The 14358-nt window shown below is 41.0% G+C and overlaps 1 protein-coding gene across 23 annotated transcripts in view; it reads left to right on the forward strand.

Moving 5' to 3' along the window:
* The window catches only part of DLG2 (discs large MAGUK scaffold protein 2), a 1449438-nt gene that overhangs the window by 1265342 nt on the left and 169738 nt on the right, over positions 1 to 14358 (forward strand). The window contains exon 1 of one of the 23 annotated variants that reach the window (XM_005287567.5): positions 8604 to 8838. The exons of the other annotated variants lie outside the window; for them this stretch is intronic. The gene's annotated coding sequence lies outside the window, so the exon portion shown is untranslated. Of the gene's footprint in view, positions 1 to 8603; positions 8839 to 14358 lie in introns of those variants that run through there. 23 annotated transcript variants of the gene reach the window in all.

Genomic DNA, 14358 nt, shown 5'->3' on the forward strand with positions numbered 1-14358 from the left:
ATGCACCCCTTTCCACTGATAGCACAGCCAGTTCCTTAATAGGGCTGCCATTAACTCCTTCTTCATAACTATTCCAGACTCTACTATGCAGATTCTTATAATGTGCCCCTCACCTTGGTGCCTATACTCTTGCTACTTCCTCTGTGGGGGAATAATTATTGGTCCAAAAGCATTAGAATCCATGGCAATCTGACAGACTGCTATTCTCAGTGGAGTATACCAAGTAGCTCTTCCTTGCTCCACTCTGTCCCCAATCGGGCTACACCCCCTGGCCAACAGAGCCCACCCTGTAGTATACATATGGAGGAGCTACTCTACTATTTCCTTCCATGTAAACATACCCCTTGCATGTTAGCTCCCTTTACCCCGTTTATGAGGAACAGATTGCTGGTACCTCCATTTGTTAACATGAATACGTGCCAGGAGAGCTGTGTGTTGGGTAATTGAATGCAATGTTTTGTTTAATATGGCATGGATTTTTGGATACTGCTCCAGCTCATGGCTATAGTGAGTCCAGCATAATTGTCATTTCGCTTGCTTTGCTTTGTACCCCCCATCTGGTTTTAAATGGAGCAACATAATGAAAACAATGGGAAACAAGGAGTTAAAGGACACATGAAAGAGTATTTTTTAAAACTAACCCTGAACCATATCAGCCAAGTACCAATTCTTTTAAATAATTAAGTTGATATAAATTATGTAGAAGAAAGATAGTAGTGAAAAGGCCCAGATTGCTATTGGAAAATCCATAGGCTTTTAAATGGACTGATAGAGCATTCAAGGCTCATGGGGCCACAATTCAGCAGATGTCATAAATGACTTTTCAAATCACATTCATGGAGCCTTTTCAAATGGCCAGTCTTTAGGGAGCTTAGCTCTGTCATCTGTCCTTCCTGTCTCTTCTCAGCTCTTATTTATTCCTAATTGAGCAGTTCATATTCTTGAGATACGATGCAGCCATCAAGAGATTGCTGCCTTTTTCACCAGTAAAGTAGGCTCTTCTTTTTTGTTGTGTTGACCTTGATCAGCTGGAGTCACGCTCTTGGGAGTCTGTTCATTTAGGTATTATTGACTGTCCCACCTCATTCACTTATCCTGGCAGTATCTCCGAACTTGTATTAGGAAGGTGGACTTGCTGTACAAAGTTGTCATTTGAGATGAGGGCTTGAGAACTTTTGGCATTGTGCAAAAGGGGATGTTACATGAGAGAAGAAAAATATTGTAACAGAAAATGTTAACATAGAAATAGCATTTATACAGTGCTTTATCTATACATCTTATAGAACTGGAAGGGATCCTGAAAGGTCATTGAGGCCAGCCCCCTGCCTTCACTAGCAGGACCAAGTACTGATTTTGCCCTAGATTAAGTGGCCCCCTTAAAGATTGAACTCACAATCCTGGGTTTAGCAGGCCAATGCTCAAACCACTGAGCTATCCCTTCCCCCATCTTCAAAAAGCACCGTGCAAACTAGTTTACTAATTAATCTAAATATGCAGTTGTATTCATTTGTACTCATCAGGATTAATCCTTTGGAAAAAAAATGAGACTTCTATTTGAAAATTATTCTTAAAGGGAATCATAAGTAGGTTGCACTGAGAGGAAATGAATTGCTCTGTATCCTTAATGTGGCGATTACATTTCTTTACATTATAACTACTGTTTATTTTTGCAAAGCTACCCGGTAGCTTATAGCAATGAAGTCTTGCATCTGCATTTAAGATAATAGTTTTTTTCTTACCAGTTCTGGAGGACCAAATTCTCTTCCATATTCAGACTGCAGATTTCCAAAATTTGAAATTTATTATGCCTTTCAGGGGCTAAAAGCAGCCTGCAGAATTACATAACATACATAAGCCAGTAAGTGAACACTTCGATCTCCCTGGTCATTCTATTACAGATTTAAAAGTCACTACCATTGAACAAAAAAACTTCAGAAACAGACTTCAAAGAGAAACAGCAGAACTAAAATTCATTTGCAAATTTAACACCATTAATCTGGGCTTGAATAGGGACTGGGAGTGGCTGGCTCATTACAGAAGCAGCTTTTCCTCTCCTGGAATTGACACCTCCTCATCCATTATTGGGAGTGGACTACATCCACCCTGATTGAATTGGCCCTGTCAACACTGGTTCTCCACTTGCGAAGTAACTCCCTGCTCTCCATGTGTCAGTATATAATGCCTGCATCTGTAACTTTCACTCTATGCATCCGAAGAAGTGAGGTTTTTACCCACGAAAGCTTATGCCCAAATAAATCTGTTAGTCTTTAAGGTGCCACCAGACTCCTTGTTGTTTTTGCAGAATTATATTTGTTCATTTGCAGAACTGTAATTGATCTCAACTGGAATGCAATGCTTTAGGGAGTTCTGCACACACATTGTGCAACAGTACACTTTGATCCCATGTTATTCTATTGTCCTCTGGAAAGCATGCATCCTGAAATTCTGTGTGAACACAGCTGCCCTCTACTGGATAGAATGCAAGGCCTTAATTAGTGTGTATCCCATAATGCATCAGCCATATCTTTTATATCCGATATATATCAGACTACCAATAAACTGATATGCATTTCCGGGATGTATTCAGCTTAGACTAATAGACTCATAAACTTCAAGGTCAGAAGGGACCATCATGATCATCTAGTCTGATTTCCTGCACATTGCAGGCCACGGAACCTCACCCACTCACTCCTATAACAGACCCTTAACCTCTGGTTGAGTTACTGAAATCCTCAAATCGTGATTTAAAAACTTCAAGTTACAGAGTATCCACCATTTACACTAGTTTAAACCTGCAAGTGACCCATGCCCCATGCTGCAGAGGAAAGCAAAAAAACCCAGGGTCTCTGCCAATCTGATCTAGGGGCAAATTCCTTCCCGACCCCAAATATGGTGATCAGTTAGACCCCAAGCCTGTAGGCAAGACCCAACAGCCAGACACTTGGGAAAGAATTTTCTGTAGTAACTCAGAGCTCTCCCCATCTAGTGTCCCATCACTGGCTGTTAGAGATATTTGCTGCTAGCAGTCGCCAATGGGGCACATGCCATTGTAGGAAGTATCATCATACCATCCCCTCCATAAATTTATCAAGCTCAGTCTTGAAATCAGTTAGGTATTTTGCCCCCACTGCTCCCCTTGGAAGGCTGTTGCAGAACTTCATTCTTCTAATAGTTAGAAACCTTCATCTAATTTCAAGCCTAAATTTATTGATGGGCAGTTTATATCCATTTTTTCTTGTGTCCACACTGGCGCTTAACTTAAATAACTCCTCTCCCTCCCTGATATTTATCCCTCTGATGTATTTATAGAGAGCAATCATATCTCCCCTTAGCCTTCTTTTGGTTAGGCTAAACCTTAAATTGTGCATTAATCTTCAAGCTTCTAGTTTTGCTTTGGTCATAGTGAACAAGATCTGGACTTGTCAAACAGAGCTAATATTAAATAAGAATATTAAATAAGAAAGCACAGGAAACCCTGCACTAGTCAGTTATATAACTTGATCAACAGGGGAAATTATTTCCTAACCCCGATTAATGCTGGGCCTATATTCTGAAGTATGAGATTTTAAAGCCCTTCTAAAACATTTTTGGTGTAACCGGGTTCAAGAAAGAACTAGAGAAATTCCTGGAGGATAGGTCCATCAATGGCTATTAACCAGGGTGGGCAGCGATGGTGTCCCTAGCTTCTGTTTGCCAGAAGCTGGCTATGAGTGACAGGGAATGGATCACTTGATGATTACCTGTTCATTCCCTCTGGGGCACCTGGCATTGGCTACTGTCGGAAGACAGGATACTGGGCTAGATGGACCTTTGGTCTGACCCAGTATGGTCGTTCTTATGTTCTTAATTTAATCCTTACTATTGTAATTGTAATTCTCTGCAGATACTTGTTATCCATATGAATGTCCAATCCATTTCCGAATCCTGCTAAACCCTTGGCCTCAATCATATCTTGTGGCAATGAGGTCTTCAGGCTTATGGTGTGGAAAATGTATTTCCTTTATCAGTTTGCAGTTTGTTGCCATATCACTTGAAGATGTAAGGAACTTAACTGTTAAAGTGTGAGTGGGGAATTCTTCAGTTGTATGATTTTTTCTTAATGTACAAGTGTGTACCATGAACCCTTATAAGAGAACTTAGCTCAAGGGGCAGAGGCCAATATTTCTGTACTGAAAAAATCTATATTCTATTCCTACTTACAACTGAAATCGATGGCAGCAAAGGTATGAGGTGTAGAACCTATCAGTGCCATTCTGGATGGCCTGGAAATCATTTCAGTCGGCACCCATTTGTTTTATTTGGACTCCTGTAATCTCCAGACACTTGAGAGCAAGCTTTGCCTAATTGAAGTATCTACTATACTGGTTGATATGTGACCCTTTGTTGGACGGAATCAATGTGTCTCTTAAGTAATGGATGAACTTCTCCTTCAGTTGATATGGTAAAAACTTATGTTGTTTGAGCAGAATACCCTCGATTCTTCCGCTGATGATGCATGAATGCACTTAAGAGCATCCTCATTTGCAGCCATCATTTGCAGCCAAATATTTCTTATAATCTGCTTGTCTTTAATGTTTATAATGGCACATAATCTGCAAAAGGTCCTGCCTTGGAAACAACTGGGAATTTCTTCTTTCTCTTTTTCATTCTTAAACCATTCCTAATCTTCACTCTGAAGAAGACAGCTTTGGAGCCAATTTAGAGTTTGTATGTTAAAAGTAATTTTGAAGAAATAAGTTACACTCCTGAGCCTCCTCAGATGTACAGCCAATGGAACACGGTCTGGCAGCCACACATAGTTTTCACACATCTTTCAGCAAAACCAGAGAGTTTGAATGTGAAATCTAACATTCAGAAACAAAATGTGCATTTGTGACATTGCCTTGGGAACTCTGGATTCTGAAATCAATGCATGTAATTGATCAAGAACATCTTTCTGAATGACAAAATATTAGCTTTCATTTTGCTCATCGTTCTCTTAGACACTGTGGCAATGGAGGCTATAGTAACACCTCAGTAGAAAGATGGGGTAAGTCAGCATAATGCAATAGAAATTGCCTTTAAGGCAGTGGTCCCCAACCTTTTTGTGGCCAATAGCACATTCATGTTTTCAGAAGAGTGTGGCGGGCGCCAACAATTTTTCAAGGCTTATTTTGTATTTGTACATTAAATATTAAATAATATGAAAAACATCATATTTAATATTACATAATGTATGAATCCAGAGAGAATCCCGCAGCCCCGGAGTACTCCGTCCCCAGCAGGCGCGGGGCCCCGGCTTCTCTCTCCTGCTGGGCACTAGGCGGGCCCCGCGCCTGCCTGGGACCGAGAACACCAGCGCCCACAGCCTGCAGCCCCGAAGTTCTCTGTCCCCGGCAGGCGCGGGGCCGCGGCTTCTCTCCAGCTTAAGCCGTGGCCCCGCACCTACCAGGGACCAAGAACACCAATGCCCGCAGCCTGCATCCCTGGAGTTCTCTGTCCCCGGCAGGCACGGGGCTGCACCTTCTCGCCCCTGCTGGGCACTAGGCGGGACCCGCGCCTGCCGGGAACAGAGAACACTGCGCCCGCAGCCTGAGTTCTCTGTCCCCATCAGGCGCGGGGCTGCAGCTTCTCTCCCTTGCTTGGCACTAGGCGGGCACACATAAATGCCCCGCGGGCACCACGTTGGGGACCACCGCTTTAAGGGATCGGGTTTCAGTGTTTCTTGCCGTGTGGCATATTCCCCCATTGAAGGGAAAATATGTTACACCACAGTCTTTACACTGTGCATGCCACCTACATTGTGGCCTTGAAATGCAGCTACATGGTACACTGAATAGAGGTCTGGTTCATTGTATTAAAATACTATAGCTATTTTGTGATAGTAAGAGCCATACTGGTCAATAAAATATTTTAATAGCGAGAGAATGTTTGGGTCTTTTGGGTATGGTTGGGTAACTGGGCTCTGTTCTTTCAACCAAACATAACTCCTATAATTTCTGTAACTCCAAGCACAGTTACTATAATGGTCTGTATTAGGTCTGGTAAAATGATTAGGAAGCTTGATCAGAATTGGATGGTCAAAACAAGGCACAGAGGAAACACATAAATAGGTTATAGGGACATACTGATAAATGACCATTGTGTTTGGTGAATTACAAAGCAAGAAACCCACTGGGCTGCTGTACAAAGAACCACCGTAATTTGCAAGTTAAATATGTAGATCAGTAGAGTAGAATGTAGCTCCATGAGTCTAAATCCAGTGGCACAGATCCCCCAACTGCCTTGTCATCAAGCCAATGATTGTCATTTAGAATCTTCTTCTGCCCATACTGGAGGATCCACTGTTTAGTACCACTGGGGAATCCAGCTGTTGGTGTTCAGTTGTCTGTCTCCTCCTGGGACAGAAATTAAAGCTGCTGCACTGTTGAAGTACCCTTCTGCTTCATCTCCCCCATCCAGTGATGCACAGCTTTCTCTGCAGGGAAGTCTTCATTGTAACAGCCAGTACTTTATGGAGAAATATGCCTGTGGCTCTGGCATAGATTGGATTATCCCTGCCAGACTGAAGAGGCCAAGGAACAGCAAATGAGGAGAGGGGAATAGGCAGCTGTGGAGGGGAGAGAAGGAATAAATATAGAGGTACTTGCTTTCACTACACATGAAATGAGATGCTACGTTCCCACCTCATGTCACACATTGGTTGTTACAGATGGCGAGAGGAAGGAATGGGTTTCTGGTTCGAGTTGCCACCCACAGAATGCATTTACATTCCACAGCTCAGTTGTTGAATAACAGCCCAATGATGACCATAACTATCTGATGCATCTTAATTTGTATGGTTAAGTGTTATCACTGTGACTCAGCCATACAAGCAAATGTGCACCAGCTATTTTGCTTACCTTTGAAACGAGAACCGCTCAGCCTGGCACCAAATGTTGGAGCAGTACTACAATATATGAAGAGTGAAATAATCTGGATCAGTATCCCAATGAGTCATCCTAGTCCCTACATGCCCTGATGGGCATCACCACCTGTGAAAAGCAGAAATAGAAAATCATCCTCATTAAAATTCTTTGGCACATACTCCCCACTCCCATAAATAGCTTTAGCATGAATATGGGTGTAGAAAGCCAGTGTTTGGTTCAAATGTGAAATACATCCAAATAATCTGTAATTCAGCTAAAATGATGACAATATTGTCAATAATATTCTTACTGCTTTAAAAGTTAAGGCCCCAATCCTGACTCGGGATCCCATAACACTGACCTCTAGGTCTATATGGAGCCTGCTGAAATAAATGGGCTAAAGGTGCAGTGGTCCATGGTGTCAGTTCTCAATGCAAGATCAGGGTCTACAGTAAATGGTTAACGGTGTTAAACTTTTAAATCTCACATTCACATTAAGGAAGGAACCAACCAAATGTTAATTGCCCTATGTCTTATAACTGGATTTTTTTTGGAATACTAAGATCTAAAGAACCATAAAGATCTCAAAAATAGATAAAATAGTCCTTTCCCCGTGTACCTCTCTCTAACAAGCAGCTAATCAATTTTCCTCCTCTCCCATCAATAAGGACTTTTCATACCCAAAACTTAAGTGACTACTTGCTTACTGGGTATTATCAATATCATAACCCATTTTTCTTGATAACAGTTAACTGTAAATGCTAATTTGTACTACACCTCTATCCCGATATAACACAAATTTGGATATAACGCGGTAAAGCAGTGCTCCGGGGGTGCGGGGCTGCGCACTCCGGTGGATCAAAGCAAGTTCGATATAACACAGTTTCACCTATAATGCGGTAAGATTTTTTGGCTCCCGAGAACAGCGTTATATCAGGGTAGAGGTGTATATACAATGATTAACAATGTTTTTGGTTTTTGCTATACTTAGTCCTGTCTGGTATTGTTCAGGTTAGTTGTTTAGTTTATTAGTATCTCTCAAGTTTTGTTTGTCTATTTATTTTTAAGAAATTAATACAAGGACTTTTCAGAACAGAAGAAAGTTAAGACAGAATAGCTGAGAACACTGTAAATATTGACTGTCAAAATGTGAAGGCTATTAATAACATTTACTAATATTTTATAAGACCTGTCTGAAATTTACACATAGTACCACCCAATAATCAAGTTATTGTTAATTTTGAGTCTATGTAGGCTGATATTTTGAAGTCTGAATATCAAGGGAATCTATATATGTAATTGTCATTCATGCTAATACAAGTAATGGATGATGGGTTTATCAGTCATAGTACAGGAACTGTATCTTTAAGAAAAGAGCACAACGAAAGTTTTTTTTTTTTAAAGGAGCTAGAAAAGTATGCCTGTCAATTATTAGAGATACATTTAATATTAAACCATGCAGATTGTTTTAAGGAATGTTAGGTTAATAAAGTATTTGCATCAATTATCAAATTTTCCTCCAAATTTTGAAACCGCATGCCCACCCTGAACTGTAGCTGATGATTCCACCTTAACAAGGTGCGAAGATTGACAGGTGGAGATGTTGCATAGAGCTGAGGGAGGGAGTGTATTCTATTGGTTTGTGCTTGTACATCCTGAGCACCAATTACTGTCATTTCTGCCAGCACTGATGTGTTTATCAGGATGAGTTATAACAATATATGTACACAGGCAGTGTGTGTGCTGGATGACCACCCCCTGTGATGTAAAATATGAGAGTCTGGGAGCTACTGTTTTATAATTCATTCAGCAATTGAATGTTGTTGGTTTGCTTAGTTATAAAGGCAAGTGTGAACTGAACAGCAGACAGGAGAATCTTGCATTAAGAATCTTGAGAAGCTGCATTTGGTGCCTGGTCTCTCTGCTTTTGTTCAAGCAAATTCTGTCTTCGGTGAGTGATGTGGCTTCAGCTGAGCTAACCCAGTTATTAGATAAACTCGGTAAAACTGCGTAGTAGTTTTAATATGTGTTTTGCTTTCAGAAGTAGTCCTATGTGGTTTTCAGGTGGGGGTTACAGTAATTTCAATTGTTTAGTCTAGTGGCACAGTCTGAGATTAAAAGAAAAATGCAACAATGAATTATTTAATATAATGCTGTGAGTAATTGTTCGTAGCTAAAGTTTCCTTCTTTCCGTTTTTGTCAGTGTTGTGGGTTCAAAGAGGCTATGAACAAGCTTTTATTAGCAGTTAAAAAGAACAAGTGCTGTACCTTTTGTAGCAGGAGGGGGGAAATTTATGCTAAAATGAGAAGCATTTACTAATGCTTTTTAAGAGACTCTAGTACATGTGTAATTTCAGATTCAGCCATAAATCTTTTGTATGCAGCAAGGGGCTGCAAATGATTTATACTGTAGAGATAATTAATTGGTAATCAGTGAAATGGTAGCCTCTCTGTTTTGTGATAATATGCTCAGGATCATGTTAAAATGAATGATTCCCCATCTTGCATAACAACAGTGCTGAAATATATCAGAGATGCAAAGGCATACTTTGAAAGCAAGCTGCTAAAGCATTGTATTACAGTAGCCGTACAGAGAAAGCTTAAGGTATATTTCCAGTAAATTATTCATTACCTTGTGAATATTTCATTAGCTTCAAATCCTTTGCTTTAATTATTGCCTTGTTTCATATTGACCCTTATATTTTGTAAAGCCAGATCCTTTAATATTTATTCACATCATCCCTCCTGTAACCGTTAAAGATCAATAAACCAGGGATGGAAATTTTTGTTTTAATCAGGAAGGAACTGAAAAGCACAGTTTACCAAAAGTAAGACCTCACATTGCTTTGCTGTATCGATATACCTCTCACCACAACTGCTGGTCATTAATGGCAATTTTACTTTTCCCTGATCATATAGCAGAAATTGAATTATTATAGGCGACAGTAGTCTCTGTCTTTACTCTCTGTCTTTCTTTTTCTCTCAGTAGGAGAAACAAGATTGTTTTCTCAAAATATTAAGGGGGCTTGGCAGAACAGCACCTGTTGGCTTATTTCTTTTATTATCGGCAATCTGAGAGACATGGTCTTTTTGAGAGCTGTCATCTTTTATCTGTTCAAACTGTTTACTGTGTAGAGATTTAAACATGTATTACTATCTCCCACTTGGAGAAATTATCTACTCCAACAGTTATATGCTGGTCACCCAGGGTGGGGGAATGATATTGTTTTCTTTGATAAAGTACCTCAGTTTTAGCACCCTTTTTTGTATGGAAAGAAAGGCTTTTATACAAAAAGGCTTTTGTCAGTGATTTGCTATGGAACAGATGTTTGCAGTTGTTCATTTACAGTACTGGGTATCATTTAAATATTGTCAGTAAGATCATTCCTTAGAAGTCTGAGAAACTAGAGAACTTTTCAAATTCTGCTATAAACAACTATATTTCTATATAATTCTGTGTCTCTTTTATGAATATTTTGGGTACGTTTGAGCATTCTCATTGATTGGCAGGGATTCTTGTGATATCAAAATGCATTCTCTTGAGTTGTAAGTTCTCATACTTGTAGGAGTCTGATATCAGATCCATCTCTCTAGAGCACTATATTGCATCCATCACCTCAGCAATGAGTATCATCTCAGCAATGAGAACACTAACTATAAAGCTATATGTACTGTAATTCGAGAAGCAAAGGTGGGAAAATCAAACAAAACCATACTAGGTGGAAGTAATGATAAGTGGAGCTGAATACTGTGGACACCAAACTCACTCTTTGTGAGTATATGGGATATGCTATAGCCTATGGAAATTGGGGCATGAATGAAAAGTAGCTTTCTGAAGTTGTATCCAGATAAGAATGAGGCAATGCTGGTGGGTTGGGAGAAGCAGCCAGAGAATATGGTGAAGACTGTACTTTACTGTGGTACCAGTGTTCAGTCAGGGGGTGTTGCTGGAGTCTCCAGCTTCTGTTAGAGGTTTAGATAGCAGTGGTGACTAGGGAAGTTTTTTTCAGTTCTCTGGGGCCAGGAGAGTGCATTTGTTTCATTTGGATAGGGACCTTGCTACCATAACCCATGCCTTTGTGACTTCAGCACTGGGCTACTGCAGTGTGCTCTGTGGAGGGCTATACCTTAAATCAATCGGGGAACTGAAGCTGTTATAGAAGGCAGAAGTCCGTATTTAAGAGGTGTGTATCAGTGGGACACGACATCACCACTACAGGATCTGTGCTGGCTGCCTATTGGTTTCTGGGTGGAGTTTAAAGTCTAGAGTTTGATTTATAAATCCCTAAATGGCCTGGGACCACCTGTCTACACAAGAAGTGTGCATCTTTGCCCAACTGCTGGAGTTGAGATCAACAAAGCTTATGCTCTAATAAATTTGTTAGTCTCTAAGGTGCCACAAGAACTCCTGTTCCTTTTGCGGATACAGACTAACACGGCTGCTACTCTGAAACCTGAGATTTTGAGATATTCTAAGTGTAAAAGAGAGGGGACTGCTGACAGGACATTCTTTTTAGGGGCCTTTAACTTTGGGATTTACTCATCACCCTTTGAAATACCCCAGATCTGTTGACTTTCTGGGCTTGCTGCAAGACCCATCTGTTTAACCAGACTTTTGGAGGGGCCTGGTAAGAGTTAATCTTTGGTTATTGTTTGGTTTGAGTTGAGGACATCTGATGAGGTTTTATTTGTGATTGTGCTTTTTAATGTAGGATAGAGGTGAGTAGAGCTTGAGACTGATGTGTGTGTCTGTGTATGTACATACATACCCATACATACATTTGTGCACGCGCAAACACACACACACCCTTTAAAATAAATGGTTAGTTGGTTCCATGTGTACGGTTGAGCTGAGTTTCATACTTTAATATGGAATACTTTGCTGCAAAGTATTGAAAAGGGTATATGTCATTCTTGATTTGCATCTTATTGAATGCTCATACTAATAACTAGAAATTGTGTGTTGTGATGAGTTATGTTTTACAGCATTATCCAAATTCTTTTACAGTATCATATATTATGGCATGTATACAACAGGACCATTCAAGCCATAATAATCTAAATAAATTTGTTTCCTCCTCAGTGAGTGATATTTCAGGACAAAAAATTGGTTATAAATATAGGCAAAACATGGTCTCTTTTATTAGGATTGTAAACGCATGGCCTTCTTCCAGGCACCCCCGGTGGCCTTGGGGCAGCCCTGCAAGTGGCCCCTCGTCTCAGTTTCCCTTTTGAGTGTCCAGTAACTTCCTGGAAGCTTATCCTCCAGTCCATCTGTCAAGGCTGAGTCCCAACTCTGTCACTCCGAGTGCAGAAGTGGGGCCCGCAAGAATTTTAAAAATTAATACTTGCCACTCCCAGCTTGTATTAAACTCCCAAGGTTACAGCTTTTCTCTGGCCTTGGCTTGGTAAACGCTGCTACCACCCAAATGCAAAAAAAACCCTTTGAACCCAGGAAGGAGCACTTGGGAATTCGTCCCTGTGGGGTACCCTCAAGTCCTTTCACCCCCTGCCCCCCAGGAAAGAGCTGAGAAAGAAAACAAAGGAAATTAGCTGTGGCTACCAGATTATCAAACAACATGCACAAACCTCTTAGGATACCAAAAATCCAATCCTGTTCTTAAAAAAAGATAAATTTTATTAAAAACAAAAAGAAAGAAAATACATCTGGAACTTAGGCTTTTTGCTAGATCTTAAAAGAAACAATTACAAAAATTAAGCACCAAAATAGCTTTCTTGGGGGTTCAGCTTAAAAGTTACAAGCAAACAAAAGCATCTGGGGTTAGCACAGAGGAGAGCCACAAGCCAAAATAAAGAAAATAAAAGAAATAACCCTAATCACATCTTTTTAGACATTCCCTAATTTTACCTACATATCTGAGACTCCAGATAAGTAGGTTCGAGGTATGAATTGATAATCTATAATCATACCTGGCTTAAAGCTGGTTACAGCATCACTGCCCGTGTCCCTGCAGCCCAGAGAACAACAGACAAAGGGAAAGTTTCTTTCCCAATTGTAAAAAGTTCTACCTTCCCATTGGCTCTTTTGGTCAGGTGTCCACTTTTTTTCTTTACCTGGGGGACTTTTTAACCCTTTACAGGTAAAGCAAGTAAAGAACAGCTACCAAGAGAGATTTTACAGCTAACTGGCTAGCTGGATGTCCATCAAAGGGACCTATCCCCCCTTTATTTATCACACCATCAACACAGTTTATTCACAAAACGTAGTGTAAAAGTACCAAAGCATAGTCCCTATCACCCCAGTGCAAATAATATTCCGGTGTCTTCTGCTTCATCCGGACTCCTGATCAGTCCTCCTCTGTCTGTCTGCCAGGACAGCGACCTTTCCTTCCAGGGTGCAACCCTGCTCTTCCCAACAGGAACTTCCACATCCTCTGTGCTGAGAGCATCTTTGCCAGGGGAGCATCCCTCACTCCTCCCATCTCTCTTGCAGTACCTCTGGGTCCACTCTCTGTCCCTGGAGTTGTCAGCAGGCATCTCCCTTTGCTGCTCCTCCTGCCTTCAGCCCCCCAGCCCTGGGTCTGTGGCTTGGGGACACCAGACAGTTAACCCCTCTTGCTGATTTCCTATCTTCAGCCTTCTCCCACAAACCAACTTCTCTCTCTAGCACCTATCTTCTCCTGCCCTTCTCTTGTCTGGCTCCTGGCGGATCTTTTAGGTCCCCAGCAGACATGCCAAACCCGCAAAAAAATGTAGAAATTGGGCTTGTTTTTTGGTTTAATGGCTTGTGAGTTGCTTGTAGGCTAGTTGCAGGGGCAAGGGGGGCAAGCAAGGGCAAGGGACAAGCAGGGGTAAATGGGGGAGAGAGTCAGGGGAGAGAGAGTCAGGGGTGCACAGTCCCAGACTGCATGCCAGGGGGGCCTAGTCACATAGAATGTTGGCGTTCTTAGTGACTGACTTGTTTTGGCCTTGTTTTGAAATGGGATTAGTTTGGTTTTTGGCTTATTGTGAAAGTCGGGGTGCTTATTTACCGCGTGAAAGTTGGCAGCTGTGGTCCCCAGGTGCTGTCCTGCTCTCTTAATTGGTCCAGCTGGGAGTGCCTGAACTGGAACAGGAAAACTGAGCCCAGTTTCATTTAATGAACCAGCTACCCAGTTTCAGGGATCATAGCTGAAGTAAATTTTTATGCAGTGGGAAGGGGGAAATTTAACAGTAAAAGATTATGATCTGCCAATAAATAAGGAAAACCTTATTAATATAACCGCTGATAGGTCTGAATTTATTTTTAGAACTATTGCATACCTCTTTTGCTGTGTTTTTTCTTGCCACTTAGAAGGAATAGATTTGACAAATAGGACATGGAGTCAGTAAAATGTTACACTTATAAACATGATATTGTCTTCAGTATTGGGCTACACATTCTATTGGGTGCACAACAGAGGCAAAGACCAAAACCTGCCAAGAGATATGCAGCCTACACAAACACCAAACCAGATTGCAGGTTAGAAGT

The sequence above is a fragment of the Chrysemys picta genome, chromosome 1 (genome assembly GCF_011386835.1).
Source record: "Chrysemys picta bellii isolate R12L10 chromosome 1, ASM1138683v2, whole genome shotgun sequence".
NCBI classification, from domain to species: Eukaryota; Metazoa; Chordata; order Testudines; family Emydidae; genus Chrysemys; species Chrysemys picta.